The following is a 20404-nucleotide window of genomic DNA, read 5'->3' as shown; positions in this document are numbered from 1 at the left end:
CCTCTCTCTGCCAACAGCCAAGGGTTTTTTTTTCCCTAAGGTTAACAGTGAGAAAATGGTCAAACTCCTGGAAATAAATCTCACAATATTGTGGGAACTCCTCTGGACAGGTGTCCCTGGAATTTTTAGCTCTCAGAGTTGATTGCACTGAACCCCTAGCAATTTCTCAATTATAGTTCAGTTTTTCCTACTCTGGTACTGGTTTCTGGTGGTTGTGATTTGTGAGTCTCTACTCCGGTAAGATGGTAAGCCATGATGACCTGTATTTGCTTGTCTTTCTCTGTGGGGGCAACACTTTGCCATGTGTCCTCCTGTCTTATGGATTCAAGAAGAGTTGTTAGTTTTTCAGTCTCTTCTGCTTTTAACCTGTAGTTAGGACAGCAAGGTGACTTCCAAGCTACTTTCTTGCAGAAACCACAAGTCCAATATTATATATTTTCTAATTAATTTATTTTTGGAGGGAGAAAGAGCACACACAAGTTGAGGAGGGGCAGACAGAGAGGAAGAGAAAGAATCCCAAGCAGACTTCTCGATGTCTGCACAGAGCCCAATGGAAGACTCAACATCATGAACATCAAATCATGACCAAAGCCAAAATCAAGAGTATGACACTTAACTGACTGAGCCACCCCGGAGCCCTATTTTTTTTAATAGGGTTTTGGTATATGAATTTCTCATTAATATAACATCTAAATCTTACATACTGAAATATAAAATATAGGGGCACCTGGGTGCCTCCATCAGTTGAGCATCCAACTCTTGATTTTGGCTCAGGTTATGATCTCACATTTAGTGAGATCAAGCCCTGAGTGGGGCTCCACAATGCCAGTGGAGAGTATGTTTGGGATTCTCTTTCTCCCTTTCTCTCTGCTCCTCCTCTGCTTGTGCTCTTTCTGTCTCTCTCTCTTTCAAAATAAATAAAAATAAATAAAATAAAATAAAATAAAATAAAATAAATCCTACCTTCAATTTGACAATATAATTAGATAATGTGTCAAATTAGTGGTGGGAATTGGAGTGATTATTTTCTTTTCACGTTTTGTATTTACCAAAATTAAACAAAGGGAAGGAGGTAAAAAAGAGGAAGCTACATAATCTACCAATTATGGATGAAACTATCCTTGGAACCATACACAGACATAAGGATATAATATATTTCTGGCTACAAGCTGAAGATAGCAGTTGGTATATTTGCCAAAGATCATGATTAGGGATAAATATAAGATTGCCAGTAGGTATACTCCCTCTGATGTAAGCACAATCAAAACACAAACGTCACATATCTCCTTTGATTCTAATTCCTCCAGATATTTTACTCATTGTTCTAATCACTTCATTTATATCTTCAGAGTGCAACTGTGGTCTGTCAAAGTCACTTCAGGATCAAAAAGAGAGACTATGTATTTTTTTTTAATAAAAAATGTATTTCCATCATGAATATTTTAAAATAAGCCTTTAGGTAGTTTCAGAGTCAATTTAACATTTTTGTATTCTTTCAAGAAAAAACACCCAGCCTTGACTCTATAAAAATATTTTCCTGGGGCAGTTGGGTGGCTCAGTCTGTTTCTCATCAGACTATAGATTTCAGCTCAGGTCATGATGTCACCATTCATGAAATCAAGCCCTGAGTAGAGCTCTGTGCTGACAGCTCAGAGCCTGCTTGAGATTCTCTCTCTCCCTTTCTCTCTCTGCCTCTGTCTCTCAAAATAAATAAATAGACTTTAAAAAACAAGTTGAAACAAATATTTTTCTTATTGGGGTACCTGGGTGGCTCAGTCAGTTAGGCGTCTGACTCTGGGTATAAGCTAAAGTCATGACTCATGATTTTTGGGATCCAGCCCTGCATTGGAGTCTATGCTGATAGCCCAGAGCCTACTTGGGATTCTCTCTCCCTCTCTCTCTCTGTCCCTCCCCTGCTTGTGCACATGCACGCTCTCTCTCTGTCTCAAAATAAACTTAAAAAATATATATATTTCCCTTATTCAGAAACAGAGGCCATTTCCATATCAGTGCTATGGATTAATAGAGTGTTTGTTTCTGACTTACTTTATCTACATGGAGATCACCACTATCTTTAAAAGGGCATATTAAAATTCCATGTAACGATCAATGAAACAGGTCACTGGGAAAGAGTTTATCCTAATACAACATTATCAATCTTGTTGAAGACATTACTATTCAAAATGAACAAACCCCGTGTTACTGTAGTGAGATAACTGCATTGTGTTTCTAAGCTCTTATCTGTCAGCAGTGATATTTTGGCATTTTGATATTCCTTTCACTTTGAAAAAGAAAAGTTCTATTTCATGACAGGAGAAATTGAAAAAAAAAATAGCACTACAATAAAATTCAATATGTGAGAGGAATTTGCAGTTTGGAATTATGATGGTCTCATTTTAACCTTAAGTAAACGAGATTAGCACCAAGCAGTATGTTTTTTTTTTTCCACTCACATCTGATAATTAATATTTTAAACCAAGAATTCTGTTACAGTGCATAAGTTGACCCACTTTAGCCCAATCCTTAACGAATATTCCATAGGGAATTTTATGCAGGAGATATATACTTGATAACAATCAAGTTTTACAATAAACTTTAAGATTATTTACTCAGGACAGCTAATCTGAAATTTCTCTTAACTCCTTGTGAACAAATCTAATTTTCTACCCACTTAGACAACTCAAATACTAATATATTCAAATGTATAGAGTGAAGCATACAAGAATGATCTTGATTGATGCTTACAATAAGCTAGTGGTTTTCCATTATGAAGACAGTTGTGAAAATTGCAGATGATAGTTGTTCATTGTTCTAAAAACTACTTTCCTGTTTGAAAATAAATACAATTTTATATAGTTTTGCATTTCTGAAACCAATAACTATCTTCTAATAGCTGCAATAACAGCTTGCAGTTTTCAAATACTTTACTGTTTCCAAGATTAATGCCTATAAATATGTATTAGTACCTCCATTTTCCAGATGAATAAACTGAGACTTGCTGATTTTATTTTGGGAGTTAAATACCCAGGCTGCCTTTTTCCCTTTTGTAAAATCTTTAAATGTAAGAATCATATTTTATTCACTGAAGTCCATAGTATAGCTTATTACAAAAGTAATATGTGTATGCCTACTATATAACATATATATAATTTGTGTCATATACATATATAGCATATATTTAATATATTATACAGAACGGTATACATTGTATAATAGTATAATATGATAACTCTATTATAATATTAAAATAGTATAATACTACCTATTCACATATTTTTCTTCCTTTATTTTTCCCATCAATGCTTATAGAGAATAAAATCAAAATTACATTTTTCTATGTATATCTTTTCTATGCATTTCTCTTTTCTACCTTGGAATAGTAATATAAGATGCCACCAGAATGTTTTAGGATTTGGAAATGTATACAAATCTCATTATTGTATAAATTATGGTAATATTATAATTTTTAAAAAGTAAGCTGATTTTATACCAGCATTCACTAGCTTCTTGCTGAAGCTTATGCTAGTTAAATTCAGGAGCTCCAAACACTGGAATTGTTACATTTTTCTTCCCATACCCGACTGCATTGCCCATGCTCTTCCTTCCAAGTCCAGTATCCCTGACTACAAACACAGAACCTGGATTGAGATTGAGGCTACATTGGTTTGATCAAGGTAGAAGGCACCCTGGAGAATTCCTAATTAAAGATTGGGTTTACCCAGACTTCCAGATCTTCTCTGAACCGAAGGTTTACATCTAAAGCTTGAAAGGGAGTGAAATCAATGTCATTTTCCAGTCATTTTCTGTATTCCTAAGTCTTTGGTGTCATTCTTCTAAATACAGGAGCAAGCATTTAAAGGCATTTCATTTTAATGATTTACCTAAATTTGTATTTGGGCTAGTTATCATTGTTTTAAGAATTTCTATAATGAATCAATTGGAGAATAAGCTTATTCCAAGTTGATTTTGTTAATTTAATTTATTGTAGATTTAGTAAATGATTCCATTCCTTACTAGCGTAGATTATTTAATACAAAATTAAAAGGGGGCGATATAGGAAAGATGAATTTGACAATTTTTTAAAAGATATTTGAGATAATAATAGTAAATTTTATTTGCATTTTTAACTTAACCAATAAGTGGAGAAAGAACCCAATGAATTCTCGGAATCATGAGAGAATCTGAAACTAGTTTCAAAATAGGTCACGGGGATTAAGGAATGCACTTGTTATGATGAGCACCGGGTGTTGTATGAAGTGTTGAATCACTATAATGTACACCTGAAACTAATATTACACCATATGTTTACTCACTTGAATTTCAATAAAAACTTTAAAAAAAAAGATGTTACTTGGAAAAATAAATAAAATAAAAATAAAATAAAGTAATTAAATAAATAAAATAATAAAACAAGAGGATATATTTAAAGAAGATCTCATTTAGGGACTCCTGGGTGGCTCAGTTGGTCAAGCATCTGACTCTTGGTTTCAGCTCAGGTCATGATCTCACAGCCCATGAGACAGAGCCCTGTGGGTTCTACACTGACAGAGCGGACCCTATTTGGGAATTCTCTCTCTGTCTGTGCCTCTCTCTCTCAAAAATGTATAAAACTAAAAGAAGATCTTATTTAAGTTCTGATAAAAAAACAGCTGTCATTGTGGCGCATTGATATTGGTTTCTTTTTAGTGCAATCACACTGTCTTAGCAAGATGTTTCAGGGACATACGCCGTTTGTACAAGTTTATTTACTCGCAGTGAGAGAACATTTCAAGCTGATAGCTTTAATTATTTTAGCTGATTCCTGTGATTGCATTTATGGAAGGGCCAAAAGAGGTGACTTACTGTCTGTGGTTAATCACTCCCGGGCATAACTTACATGTAGCTTTGGGGCATGCGCAGCTCGAAAAACTAGTTTAATCTCCTTCAGAAAATGCAAGTAAAAGAAGACATGTGAGAAATAGAAGATATGAACATATTGAGAAGAGTTAAAAACCTAAAATTCATAACTATAGCTTGAGAGGCAAGAAGTAACTTTTATTGAACTCATAATTTTCTTGAATTACATAAGCACCAAACACAGATTTGTACATAATAGATATTCAGCAGTCATTTGTTGCATGAATAGTGGTTCAAAATTTCCGCTACTACCTTAACAATTCATTTTCCTTCTGTTCTTTAAGCTCCTGTCTAGCTGTATCCCATCTGCCTACTGAATGTACTAGTAGAGAGCTTCGCTTCCTGAAGCTTCTTCGCTTAAAAATTCAAATTTAGAAACACTGGATTACATTTATTGAGCACTCCCTGTGTATTAGGCATTGCCCTAAGATGTGTTAATCCATTTAGTTCTTATGATAGTCCTCAGTGGTGTATATTAGTATCATTTCCTCGTTAGTAGTAAGGAAATAAGACCCATACAGGTTAAATAACTTTCCTGAAGTCGTACGCTAAAAGCACAGGAACTGGGATGAAAACCCAGGCATCCAGTTGCAGAGCACACACATTGAATCAAGGTACTTGAGTTTAGATTTCATTCTGTCCTAAATATCTTTGAAATGGTATTTGTTCTTCCTCACTCTCTTCTTGCTCTCTCCCTCTCTTTTTCCCTCCCTCCCTCTGTTCCTCTCTCTCTTTATATTACAGACTCTATAGAAAATCAACATGCATTGGTACCAAGATATGGCAGAAGAGTAACATAGTAACTTGACTACATTTGTTTTATCTCATTACTATTAAATCTTTACTCAGTAAACAGGCCAATATCTGAAGAGGATGAGAGTGATTGTAATCACCACTCTAGGGTAAACATGTGTCTGGAAAAATTGTTACTTAATCAACAGTTCTCTCTGCCTGACACATAAATGACTACTCTTCTATGCGATTTCTAATTCCTAATACTCTCTAAAATTTCTCCTCTTAAGCTAACAATATGTCAAGCCCTTCTCTGATTGCTGCACTATAAAATGAACTATTCTCAATGAGGAGTCTGGGAATCTAGCGATAGTATACATGTTTTGAAATTAAAGTTCCATTAGTTGTGCAGCGATCTCTTTTGCTGAGTTACTTATGGAAGCCCTGTTTCAGCTCAACCTGAAAATAAGAGCAAGATTGTCTCACAGTGGTCTGTGAGTTAGTGTGAGTGTTTACTGTATTTTCTAAAGGAAAGAAGAGCTTGTTTATTTACATTTTTCATCCACTTTCCAGAATACCCTTCTCCCTCCACCTCAGTTATCAAAATCAAACTCTCCTTTATGATCTACTTTATTTTTGTTTCATCAGATATTACTTAAGCATGGATTCTGTGCCAATAAACATATATTTTTAAAATGGTAACCTTTTTAAGGGAATTAAGTATGAATGTGCTTCTTTGGCAAAAAATTCTTGAAATACTTCAGGCCAGATTGATCCAACTCACATTTAAATGTATGCCTTATTTAAATTTAATGATATTTGCATATGTAGTCATTTTTTCTTTTAAATAAATATCTTGCCTATATTTGATTAATATTGAGTTACTTAGACTAAGTCAACTGTAAGCTGCTAAAGAGTGTGGACACTTTGTACCACACTGTTTTTGTATCCCTTTGGGCATGTCCTTAGTAGTTGATTGAGTCACTAATTATAGAGCTTAATCTCTAAATGATTATAAACATTGGCAATCCATGAAGTCAAAGTATACTTCAGGATGATCTAAGTAAAAGGGTAAAGTCATGTGAATAAGGGCAATACAAATCACAATATAGCATAACTTTGCTGTTGAAAAGGGACTTTTGCATACATGTTTTCATTTGCGATTAGCAAAAGCTGTATGAGGCAAATAGGGTATAATGATCACTGTTTACTTCATAGGTATTTGTGGTGGTAAAAAAGAGATAAGAAAGGCTTTGAAATGAAATCCTTAAAATTAGGGAACATATCATTATGTTATTACTACTGGGGATAAAACATTTCTTTGCAACCGAAGCATCTAACTCTCATTAAAACAATTTTCATGGATATCATTTATAGGAAGAGTTCGGGATGGCATGACATAGAAGGTGCTGTGAATTATAAAACGTTGCAGTGTTTCGCCAAAAGACATAGGGAAGAAAATGTTACCATAAGAAATGCTGTTTCTAGAGATTGCTTCTTTGATAGTAATCCACATGAATACTAATTTCTTTGTCTTGTGTCTTACCAATAAAAAGGAAAACTATCAGTATTCAGAAATTATGTTAAAGTTTTCCTTTTTCTCCATGGGGGGGGGGTGCTGGAGATGGGAGAAAAGGCATTAAACTTAGTGAGATAGATATATATGTATATGTATATGTATGTATATGTATATGTATATGTATATGTATATGTATATCTATATCTATATCTATATCTATATCTATATCTATATCTATCTATATGGCACATTAGAAGAAAATGTTTCATTCCAAATAAATAAACTTTCCTTTGAAAGGGCCATAAACCCTTACACAGTGAAAAAGAAAAATCCAAAATTCTCGGACATTTTAAAACAGGTATATTGTAAGTAAAGTCCGTCATACTTTTTTTCATCGTAAATTCGAAAAAGTACACTAATTCACCAGTAGCACCCAGCTCACATGGAAACAGGAAAATAAAAATGTCCTTATAATGAATCAAACCAGAGGCATATAAAGCCATCTTAAAAATGTAGAAAACCTATTTCTATTTCTAGGCCAAAATGTAACCAATTAAGTTAGAATGTGCCAACTAGACAAGAGACTGGTCAATAATAGAAACAAGAAGAGAGAAGGAAATGTTGGTATGGTGTCTCCCAGGAAACCATCCAGTCTAATAACCTCCTTTAATACATGAAGAAACTGAAACCCAAAGAGAAAAAGTGATTCTTGCCCAAGGCCCAACAATGATTCATATCTGAACCAAGACTAGAAATCAGGATTCCTCACATACAACCTAGGTCTCTATTATAAGACAACACATTTCCCCATGCTTTTCCTCTGAAAGAAGCAGTATCAAAAGCAGGAGTAGGGGAGGCTTGGTTGGTTGGGGGTTTGGGGGGTCATTTTTTTCTTTTCCATGCCCGTGTCAATGGTTGGAAGATTGCTGTGTTAGCCTAGTGTTCCGATTTTATATCTTCCCTTGGAAGAAACATTATCTTCATATGTTTAAGTGAATTGTATACAAAGAGAATTAGTGTCAGAGATTTAAATACAGGCTTTTCAACAGCTTGCGTAGTGCTGCTTTAAAAAACAGAAGAGAAAGGAGTCCACGTGACTTATGCTGTACTTTTCAGGAATTATCTCCTTTCACTTCATAATTGCTGCTAGCAGTGGCCAAGCTAACTATTAAATAGTGTTTCTGACCTTATGCACTGTTCCATAGCTCTGTAAAGTATGTAGAGAATTTTTTTCCCCAGAAATAGAAATGCTTCTGATACTATGTTGAAAGGCATTATTAGTGAAATTAGAATATAATAACAAACTGCAGATGGTAAAAGATTACTTCCTGGCAAAGAATAAATCCAAGTGCATTTTATGCTAAGTGAAATGTGATTATCCATAAATTGTGATAGTGGTGATCGATTCACAAATGGATAACTGTGATCTAGCTTCTGCTGCCAACCATATGTCTTAATCAGATCAAAATGAAATCACAGATTAAAGATTGAGAAAAAAATTAAATTATCTTACAATGAATTGGAATATACTACATTAGAAAATCATATAAATTTTCATGGTTGCTGTAATAAATCATAGAAATAGCCATTTTAGCTCATGTAAAAACCAAAGTGAATTCTTCTGCTTAGTTTAAAATTATCTAAAACATACATAGTATTAAAAGATTATTTTGATCAAATAAAAATCAGATATTTTTAAATGAATATTTACAGACTAAAGAGGTAACACTACATTTGATATATTACTACCAGAAAAGCATCCCTGAAAAATATTGTTTCCGAAGATAAATTAAATGTTCTAATCTATTACATATTATGTTTATGCTTTTAAGAAATATTTACTGAGTTCTGAGTTTTAAAAGATGCACAACATCTCTACTTTCATGGAGCTTATATATGTATGCTAGTCCTATCACAAAGGAGTATCAGTATTTCTAACCAGTGCCCATAGGAAATGCTAAAATACTTTTGTTTTGAAGGACTGATTCTTCTCACTTTGCCCATCTTACTATTGTCAACACCATTTAGGATTCTTCTTTATCCACAGGAGTAAATGGTTTCTGTGAAACAAGCACACTTTGAGCAATGTTAAAGTGAACTACTAAGGCCAAAAGACCATTTGTAGTGCACCTAAGCTATGTTATACCATGTCCTGCTTTGGAGATAGACTGCGGCTACAATGTTTATTCAATTATCCACTTATTCAGTGTATATTCATTGAATGCCTGCAATAGACCAGTCTCTGTTCTGTTTTGGTTATAAAGCATTGAATGAAACAGACAAAATTCCTGCTCTGATGTTGTTTGTATTTTAGTAAGGAAGAAGACTAAAATTATAGAAACAAACAGATACATAAAATATAGTCAGAGAATGATAAATTTTGAAGAAAAGATAAGTAGGTCATGAGATAAGAAGTAGCAGAGATGCTGTGGGAGAGAGAGGCTACAAGAGCTGAAACCTTGCGTGACAGAATGGGATGAAGGGATATATGGGTTAAAAACACCCAGGCAGAAGAAATACAGAGAAAAGAGGCTGCATGGAAAAACAAGACCAATATGGCTAAAGTAAACTGAGCAAGGCTGAGGGTGATAGTTTACAGCAGAATTATGGCCAGGCAGGAGCTTATAGAGGGTCTATCGGCCATGGTAAAAAAGTTCTCATGAAGAGTGATTTCTCTTCTTATGTATATGCCCAAATGACATTGCTGCCAAGAAATAAAATATTAGGAAACTAAATAAAATTATTCATGGTGATGTTCAGAAACAGAGCACTGGAGAAGACAGTGTTTAATCCAGAAGCCTGGCATGTAAACAGTTAATTACAATGTGGTTGGCACTTACAGAATGTTATAGGAATGATCAAGGAGTGGCTGGACATCCAGCTCTGCTTGAGATGTGAAAAGGTGCAAAGAATGTTGTTCCACCCTAAAAATGAGGGGAGGAAAGCTAAACAATCATCAAAATCATGATTTTTTTCATGCCACATCATTTCTCAAAGTAAACAAGGAAACCAAAGTTTGAGGGGTGTTCCTTCAATGACAGGCAAAACACAGAAACACTCTGGCCTTTGACAAAATACAGGAGAAAGAGTTTACTACCCTCCACACAGACTGGAGGGAATCACTTAGATTTTTTTATGAAGTTATAAGGGCCAAGTGTGAGTTACTGTGCTTGTTTAGGATAGCTGGGGATCCCAGACACAAGAGGGAATTCATACTCATTTGTGAGCTATTGCCATGGACCTCCATTGAGTGCTCATAAGAACATTGGGGTCAGCATGATATCAGATAGAGTTCCCCTCAGTGGTGTAGGAGTGCTGCAGGCTAGCTGCCTGGCTATAGGGGACCAGGCACAATACCTCACCCACATATCCAGCCTTTATCATGTACAAAGTAAAAATCTTAAGGTGCTGAGGAAAGGGCAAAATACCCTCTGACCAATGGGGTGCTTGCTAAGAGCCATTGCTGCTGGTGAATAGGTCAAAGCAGAAGCCTCTACCCCTCTATCAACAAACATCTTGGGTCCAGGATCTTTTACAGATATCAAGCAGAGGTGTGCTCATTCAGGGAAGCAGAAAACTCTCTCCTGACCCACCATGAAAAAGATAAAAGGTAGTGTTGAGCTATCATAGACATGAGGGGCAGCAACATTGGGCAAGACCCATGCACACAAGGTCTGCCTAAGATGGAGGCCGAGGTTGGCCCAGACCCACAAAGACCTACTGTTGAGTAACCTAGCAGTCTACCCTGGGGCCTGGGTCCAGAACACACAGGGATTTCCACTGTGGTATGTCTGGGAAGGAGCGGATGAAAGCTAAAGGAGGAGCAGGAACACTGAAGAAAATCTGACTACACAGGCCCCATTCTAAATACAAAGTATTAGCAACCTGCTGCTAGAAGAATGTGAAGCTCATGGTTCCTTGCACATAGTGATGACAACAACAACAAAATGCATATCCAGATCAACTCCTGACTAGATTCACTCACCCACACACTAACAGCCTGTTTGGAAGAGAAATGTCCCAATATGTCATATTTACCTCAATGTGATAAAAATAGACTGAACTATATCCCAATGTTGGAACTATCAAACAAAAACTAGAAAAATATGGTTAAATATACCTGTTGAAAAGGTGAATAACATAAATGAAAAGCACCTGGGTAGCTCAGGAGGTTATGTGGCCAGCTTGGGCTCAGGTCATGATCTCATGGTTCATGAGTTCAAGCCCTGCATCGTGTTCTGTTCTCACAGCTAAGAGCCTGGAGCCTGCTTCGGATTCTCTCTCTCTCTCTCTCTCTCTCTCTCTCTCTCTCTCTCTCTCTCTGCCTCTCCCCCACTCACAGTCTCTCTCTTTCTGCCTCTCCCCCACTCACAGTCTCTCTCTCTCTTTCTCTCTCTCTCAGAAACGAAATAAAACATTAAAAATTTTTTTAAAGAGTAGACTACTAAAGTACATAAAGGGAAATTTATAGGACTAAATGCTTATATTAGAAAAAAATATAAAGGTCTAACATTGATAATCACAGCTTCTGCCTTAAAAAAAGAGTGAATTAAACCTAAATTAAGCAGAAGAAAGGAAATTACAAAGAGCAGAGTCGAAATCAATGGAATACGAAACAAAAAGGCAATAACAAAAGTCCATGAAACCAAGAGCTGTTTCTTTGAGAAAGTTAATAAAATTGATAAACCTGTAGCCAGACTGATTAGGAACAAGAGATGATACAAATTACCAGTATCAAGCATGAGAGAGGCAACATCATTACAGATTCTACAGATATTAAAAGAATTACAAGGGATATTCAAGAACACCTGTATGCCAATAAATTTGGCAATTTAGATGCAAAGGCAAACTCCTTGGAAGATACAAACTACCAAAGTTCACTGAAAAGAATTTAAATACACTAAATATCCCTGCTTCAATTTATAAAATTGATTTTATAGTTAAACATCTTCTCACAACTGAAACTCCACTCCCTAAAAGTCTTACTGGTGAGTTCTACCAAAGACTTAAGGGAGAAATAACACTATTTATATGCAAACTCTTCCAGAAAACTGAATAAATGTGAGCACATTCCAACTTATCTAATGAAGCTAGCCTTACCTTTGCTAGGATGGTTTAGCATTTATAAATCAATTAATTTTTTGGCATGGGAAAAAACAAGAAAAAAAATCCGTGTGACCATTTCAATAGATGCAGAACACTTTTGACAAAATCCACTGTCCCTCCCTGACAAAAACTCTCGGCGAACTAGGAATAGAAGGGAACTTTCTTGACTTCATAAAGAACTTGGTCCAAAAAAATTTACAGATTAGGTCATATCTAATTGTCGAAGATTGAATGTTTTCCCTCTAAGATCAGGGTCAAAGGCAGGGGGACTGCTCTTACCATGCCTGCCCAGCATTGTACTGTACTAGCCAGTGCCATAAGTTGTGGAAAGTCATACAGATTGGAAAGGAAGAAGTGCAATTGCCATTTTTTTTAAATATATGATTGTTTATGTAGAACATCCTCTAGAATCTACAAAAATGGAAACTAGAACTAGCAAGCATGTTTAATAAGATTTCAAATACAAAATCAATATTCAAGATCTGATGTATTTTCTATATTGTAGCAATAAAAATTGGAAATTAAATATCATTAACAATAGAATATAGATTTGTAAATATTTAGTAATAAATATGACAAAATAAGTGCAAAATCTAATTTCACTGAGTACTATAAAACATTGCTTAGAAAATTTTAAAGAGACTGTGTTAAATGAAGATACATATCACACTCATAAGTCAGAAGAAGCAGTATTGTTAAGATGTCAAAAATAAATATTTTCGAATACTACTTGGCAATGAGAAAGAATGAAATCTGGCCATTTGCAGCAACATGGATGGAACTGCAGGGTATTATGCTAAGTGAAATAAGTCATACAGAGAAAGACAGATACCATATGTTTTCACTCATATGTGTGGATCTTGAGAAACTTAACAGAAGACCATGGGGAAGAGGGAGGGAAAAAAAAGTTACAGAGAGGGGGAGAGCTAAACCATAAGAGACTCTTAAGGACTGAGAACAAACTGAGGGTTGATGGGTGTGGGTGAGGGGGGAAAGTGGGTGATGGGCATGGAGGAGGGCACCTGTTGGGATGAGCACTGGGTGTTGTATGGAAAACAATTGGACAATAAGTTATATTTAAAAAAAATAAATAAATACTTTGTATAAATGCCTAGGCTGCTGAAAAAATAATATATAGCATGGTGGTAGGGTAGTATGTGGAATGGCAGGAAATGTGAGGGCAAGGGATAAGAGTTGGAGGTAGGCAGGAAAATGTAGATTGGGGCTAGGACATTAAGGATTTTGTATGCCATGTGGAGGGTTTGGGCTTATTTCTAGTAGAAGTTGGAAATTATTAATAGTTTTATCTGTTTTCAACTTTTAATTTTGAAGTAGTTTTAGATTTATAGAACAATGGCAAAAATAACAGTTTCCTTATACTCCTCATCCCGCTTCTCCTAATATTAACATCTTACATAACCATAGTACAGTTATTGAGCACACTCAGTTAACATCAGTACAATATTATTAACCGAACTACAGACCTTATTCAAAACTCACCAGCTTTCATTAACAATGGTTGTGTGTTTGTTTTTTCTGTTCCAGGATCTTATGTGGGATCTCATATTGCATGTACTTGTCATTTTTCTTTGGTTCCACCATTCTGTAATAGTTTCTCAGTTTTTTCATTGATCGCCTTTAATGCACAGAAATAACATAATGAGAAGTTTTAAAAATAGATATCCTTATTTACAATGAAGAAGATTGGGGGAAGTTTAAGCTGGGGGCTGTGAAATCATAGTAGCTTGGAGACAGTTTCAGTAATTGAGTTAGTGGTGATATAGATTGAACCAAAGGATTGACAGTGACTATTTCAAGAAGAGAATAGTTTTGAGAAATATACAGGAGGTAGAATTAACAATATGGGCCAACCATAGTTGATGTAAAGGAGTATGGGGTATGAGAGAGGGGAAATAATTGAAGATGACTTCTGATTTTTGGCTCTGATATTCTAGAAAAGTGGCAATAACTGCAAAAGCAATATAAGATATTATTTTTTGTCATTTTCTGTCTTCCTCTTACACAAACATAAACACACAGTTCTTCATACCTTGTTACCATGATCTTATTCCTATTCTTATAAGATATACTTTGCTGGAATACATTAAATATTCTGTTACTTATCTTGAAATAATCAGTTCTAATTCCAGGATGTGCCATATTATAAAAGAATAATCATTTTAATAACTAAAATTTCCACAAAATGGTGGAAAAAATTTGAAGACAAACATATAGTATGATATGGATTATCACTCTCTTCACAATGTTTAATCCTCACTCTTGGCAGCTGAGATTATGGAGATAAAGATCAAATTTTACCTGTATCAACCGAAGATAATCTACACTTATCTGGCTTCTTAAAGTGTTATTGCTGTATCTTTCATCAGCTGATGATCAGCTACAGGGTAGAGGATGAGGAAGATGTCGTTTTAGATGAACTGATCATCTTATAAATCTGTAGGCTGTGAGAAGAAGGCCTTTTTAAACATGGTATGAAGCCAACTATATCTGGCAGTAAAAGACTGATAAATTTGATGTAATAATTTTAAAACTTATAAAGAGCTGTATAAATTATGCATAAATTTAAAAAGCAAGAAGAATTAAGACACTTATTTACTGTATAAATAACAGATGAAGGGTTGATACTGAAAATACATAAAGCTCTCCTTCAAATAAACACAAGACAAACAAACCCAGTCAGAGTCCACATTGCTTGCCTGCCCTCTGTCCTCACCTTGCTCCACTCGCTAGCATGGTCTCTGCATTTCAGCTACCTGGCTCTTCTTTCTCCTCAAGTATCCCATAGTTTTTCTGCCACAGAATCTTTGCACATTCTATTTATTCTTTTTGGAAGTATTTTTCTTACACTTTTTCATCAAGGTAACTTCCCTTCACTTAATTAGTTCCTGCTTATTACCCTTCAGGTTTCCACTGCAGATTCACTTCTGCATAAAAGGCTTTCCCAACTCACAGTCTAGGAAAATGCTTTTGAGCTATCAGCATAAGGTCCCTTTTTTGGCCTGGCAATTACTCAGTACGTCATTGTACATTCATTTGAATATGTTCTGTCTTTCCCACTGGCCTATTCTTGATTACCTTGCATCCTAAAATATCTGGCGCTTGCCTAGTATAGTATGTATATTTTATATTTGTAACATATAGATATATATGTACATACATAAGTGTGTTCATTACAGAATTGTTAATAACATTAAAAGGAGGAGATTAGGGGCAGCTGGGTGGCTCAGTTGGTTGAACACCCTATTTCAGCTCAGGTCATGATCTCACAGTTCATAAGGTTGAGCCCCACATCAGGCTCTGTGCTGACAGCTCAGAGCCTGGAGCTTGCTTCAGATTCTGTGTCTCCCTTGCTCCCTGCCCCTCCCCCACTCATGCTCTGTCTCTCTCTATCTGTCTCTGTCTCTCTCTCTCAAAAATAAATAAACATTAAAAATTTAAAAACAAAGAGAGGAGACTAATCCAAATTTCCATAAATAGAAGACTATGAAAATATGTAATTGGAAAGTTGTAAAGTAAGCATCATAAAATCTGTGTTCTAAGACTGTCACAACTACTTATTGGAAATGTAAGAATGAGCTTCAATTTAATGTCACATGAATGAAAATAAGAATTTTATCCAAATATAGCCACATTCTGATAAAGTAATAAATGCAAATGAAAACATTTTATAAATTCCAAACAACTGTACAAAGATAAAGAAATGTTTGGTTATTATTTATATCATTTTTATCACATCATTGTTAGTGGAACCAATTTAGGGATGGATTGAGAGTATACCCAATATTTTGTAGGTTCTTCTTAATAGCTTTTTTCACCATTGTTGAAATTTTATGTATATATTCTTTCTATTTGGAATTGAAACTATACAGAATTGTTGCCTTAATATGAAAACCAAAGAGAGAGAGAGAAAAAAAAAAAAGAATGGTATCAAAATTATTATTATTCCTTTCTCTTTTGCATCTAAGAGACTGAAATTTCCTGGATCTTGTAGTGAGTTAAATGACTTACAGTTTTTTTTTTTTTTATATATGTGCCTTTGTGTTTGAAAACCGTGTGTTTTTGGTTTTCTGTGGCCCTGGCAGTCAAGTCTGTGCCAGATTTGAATCCTACCTCTGTCATTTACTAATAGTATGAATTTGAGCAATGCATTTAATTTCACTTAACCAGTTTCTTAATTGAAAATGAGAATCATAATAGCTCCTCTGTACAGTGTTGTTATGAAATGTAAATGCAAAAATAAAATGACTTACAATAGGTGCTAGATTAAATGTTAGGTCCATGTCAGGCTTAGTCACAAATGAGAGGCTCATACTGGCTTTAGATGATTAAAAAAATAGTTGACTGAAAATTACTCAGTTGAATTCATTTGATGGCTGCTAATCAACCATTTTAGCCATTATATTCTTTTTAAGAAGAAATTACATCTTACTGCTTTTTTATTATAATTAAATGAATTTTTTCTATAGTTTCAATTCCTAAGTAGGTAATTATAATTAGACTGGACCTTGTAACAGTGTTTATATATAAAGACCATCTTTATATAGAAGAATTTGTTGCAAATGATGATATTTTTGGCAAACTACATTGATGATGAGTCAAATACAAAAAATACTTTTTATATACCACCTCTCAGATGATTGCTAAAAATCATGTTTGCAAAGAATGCTAAATGTCTGCATAGGCTGAAAATGTCTTGTGTTACTATATTCTCACAAGTATGGAAGCAAACGTCATGTGCCTTTTGGCAAACAAAAAAAAAATTTGAGGAGAAAGCAATTATCAATACTGGACTTGTGATTCATTAATAAATTAAGTAAGAAAAAAAGTTAAATTAAATTCAGCTTTTGTAGAAACAATCAAATCTTTCTTATCTGCAATGGAAGCCTACCTTATTTTGTTAATTATGAGTTCACTAATTATAAAATTCAATATTGATTAGTGATTTTTTTCAAGAAAAATAATCCATCATATTAAATGTATTGATCAATTTTAAAATATGCCCTGACTTCAGAAATAGTAAAATATAGAAGCTACATACATTTTAAAATTGTAGAAATATGGTACATTGTATCTGAACTGGAGGAACTTGAAAGAATGAAATTCATTCCAAGAATAAACTTCTTAGTTTATTATTGGGAATAAAATGAAGATACGGATCACTTTTGGGGTACAATGATTCTTATTAACTCCACGTATCTTCTTTCGCTGTACTTCACCCCCATTTGCAAATTAACAGAATTAGAAAAATAGGAAAATTCCACTCCCCAGTTACAGTCATATTGTCAGCAGTATTATTGGGAAAAAGGTAAAAGAAAACCAACAAATATTAGATGTTCTCCAACAATCACATCAAAGAGTATTGCAGTTACAACCCACCAGACTCATGTTTTACAGAAAGGGTTACACATCAGAACTACTGAGATGATACATCATAATGCAAATACATTAGCCTGTAATGAATAAAGTAGAACTTCTAGGAGTGGATATGTGTATTTTTTTAAATTTCCACTTTGAATTCTGACACAGGGGAGATTTTACAAACACTATGGTGAATAGATTGGGAGATCTTTGAGAATGGAATCTGCCTATGCATTCTCTTATCTCCGGAGAAGTCCTGGCTCATGTTTAAAGTTGGTAAATGTGTGTTGAAGAATAAATATATGAATGGAGTGTGCTAAAGTCCTTATGTGATTTAAAATCACTGGAAGAGGTTATAAAATTCCTCAGTATAAATTGAGGCAATTTGGTCAATATACATAAGTTAGAAAATATATCATAGGGAATAAAGAAAGATGGTGTTATCCAAAAATATTTCACTGAGTTCTCCTTGAGGTAACTGATTTCAAGGCCCTATATAGATTTTACTTTTAATCCCATTTTACTTAATAAGAAAAATAAGACTCAAACTGATTAGTTTCAGAGATAAAAAAAATCATTTAGAATATCATGAAGAATATCATTTAACTTAAATTTATACATTTATACAGAGAACTTCATTTTTATAACTGCTGAGTGACCCGAAAGGGTGAAAGTGTTTTTAATTCCAGTTATTAAAACAAGGAAGGAAGGAAGGAAGGAAGGAAGGAAGGAAGGAAGGAAGGAAGGAAGGAAGGAAGGGGGGTGGAGGAAGGAGGAAGGAAGGATTTTAATTTATTTTTTATGCTAACATTTATATAGAACTCTATGAATGGTCACTCTCCGAGGCAAATAAATTTGTATCTTCTCTTATTCAACCAACATTTTATATTGACAAAATGGATGTCAAATATAGCCTTGATAGGTTGCATTGTAGGCCCATTCTCTTATGTACCCAACCGTGGTTGTGTTTTGACTCAACCAGCTTCAGTTTCTTTTAGGTGTGTGGACTGTTCCTTCCCTCTTTAGTGGATCAACCTATTTTTGCCAAATGTTGGCAGTAGATAGTCTCCAATTAAGCTTTTCCCTATGGAAATCTATGTCTATCTTTTCTTTGTCAAGCAAAATTTTAAGGGTACCAATATTATTTGCTCGCTATGGTGAAAAGCATATTAGACAATGAGTTAGAGACCTGGGACTTATATTTTTTTTAAGGGCGTGGTGTATGCTTTCTTGACAACTGTGAACAATAGAGGGTTTCATATTATAAGTGGGATGCATGTCTAAGACTTCCAGGCTGCTGCTCTCCCAGTCTCTTCCTTGAGAAAATTAACACAATGATTTTGGTACTCTTTCTTGCTAAGTCTCAAAATCTTTCTCAAAATAGAGTTCCAGGATGAAGCAGGCTCCAGGCTCTGAGCTATCAGCACAGAGCCCGACACAAGACTTGAACTCATGAACCATGAAATCATGATCTGAGCCCAACCTGGCCACTTAACTGACTGAGTCACCCAGGCGTCCCTTGTGTGGCTTTTATTGCAAATTGTGATGATTCCTGTTTTTATTTTATAGGGAATTTTCAGTTATTCTTGCTTATATGTGTAGTAGGATGGATAATACCAAATGATAAATAATCTAAAAATAACACATTTGCATGTATATTAATAACAACTGTTTCTAATACTTGATTAGTTTGTGTTGTTACTAACAGAGGTTAATAGGAAGTAACATAGTTGGTTTGAGGAAATCACAGAGTATATACTAAAACAAATCTATATGCTAAATAATGATTTATATATGACTTCAAAGCTTTATTTCTAAATAATGAAGATTAAAAGAGACAATTTTCGTATTTGACAAATGTAATACTTAAACTGAATTTTTTATCTCAACTTCTGTTATATGTAACTTTATAACTTTTGTGATAGATCAATCAATAGTGGCCTTATTTCCTACAATAATGAAACAAACTTCTGACCAATGTTTATGCCTAAATCCATTGGAAGCGTAACTGTAAATTCATATAGCTTTTATAAATGTTGAATTCACAAACGTGAGTAGGTTCTATCATTTTTACTGAAACTTCAATCTCAATCTGTTATGGTCTAAGAAACATTCATCCCTGATGCTATCTTTCAGATTTATTTGAAATCATATTACCTGTCTTATGCTTGAAAATAATGTCCCTGCTAATTATTAATTTATTTTGTATGTGCTGGTTGGCTTAAAATTAATCATAATTAAATGTATTTGGTGTTTATGTGCATGTCATTAGTATAGTACTTCTAAACTTACACTTTGTCAGCCTTCATTAACTGCCCAATTAATTACATAGAGGTACTTATCATCTATGTTTCAAACACTCTGTAAAACAGATTATAATAATGTGTAAGTATTGAGAATATTATACCTAGAATGTCTAAAATCTAGAATAATACCTGGACCAATTATAATTACTGACCTTCTCAAATGGAATTTATTTTACCTCGATTCCTCCTGAATTTACTTTTGATTTTATTTCTAATCTCTTGCTCTTAAAGACTAACATATAAGATCTCTCAGATCTCTTAACTCTTAGTAAGACTTATTAAATGAGTTACAAGTTATTAAGGGGTTCCTGGCTGGCTCAGTCAGTAGAGCATCTGACCCTTATTCTCAGGGTTGTTAGTTCAAGCCCCACATTGGGCATAGAGCCTTACTTTAAAAATAAATATATAAAAATTAAAATTTAAATAAAAAATTTAAAAAGCTAAAAAAAAAAACAAAACAAAACAA

General features: G+C 34.4%; 1 protein-coding gene across 2 annotated transcripts in view; it reads left to right on the top strand.

The window, feature by feature from the left end:
- GRID2 (glutamate ionotropic receptor delta type subunit 2) overlaps positions 1-20404 on the top strand; it is a 1503942-nt gene that overhangs the window by 742388 nt on the left and 741150 nt on the right. The gene's annotated exons all lie outside the window — the stretch shown is intronic.

The sequence above is a fragment of the Puma concolor genome, chromosome B1 (assembly GCF_028749965.1).
Source record: "Puma concolor isolate L17-30 chromosome B1, mPumCon1.1.hap2, whole genome shotgun sequence".
NCBI lineage: Eukaryota > Metazoa > Chordata > Mammalia > Carnivora > Felidae > Puma > Puma concolor.
Note: the sequence above shows the minus strand (reverse complement) of the source record. Positions and strands in the feature narration are given on the sequence as shown.